Raw genomic sequence first — 262 nt, forward strand, 5'->3', positions numbered from 1 at the left:
CATACTCGTAGCCGCGCTCGAGCGGTAAGACACATCACACCCTGCCCGGCCCGATCCATCATACTCGTAGCCGCGCTCGAGCGGTAAGACACGATCACACCTGCCCGGCCCGATCCATCATACTCGTAGCCGCGCTCGAGCGGTAAGACACAATCACACCCTGCCCGGCCCGATCCATCATACTCGTAGCCGCGCTCGAGCGGTAAGACACAATCACACCCTGCCCGGCCCGATCCATCATACTCGTAGCCGCGCTCGAGCG

Source organism: Choristoneura fumiferana, chromosome 14 (assembly GCF_025370935.1).
Source record: "Choristoneura fumiferana chromosome 14, NRCan_CFum_1, whole genome shotgun sequence".
Classification (NCBI taxonomy): Eukaryota; Metazoa; Arthropoda; class Insecta; order Lepidoptera; family Tortricidae; genus Choristoneura; species Choristoneura fumiferana.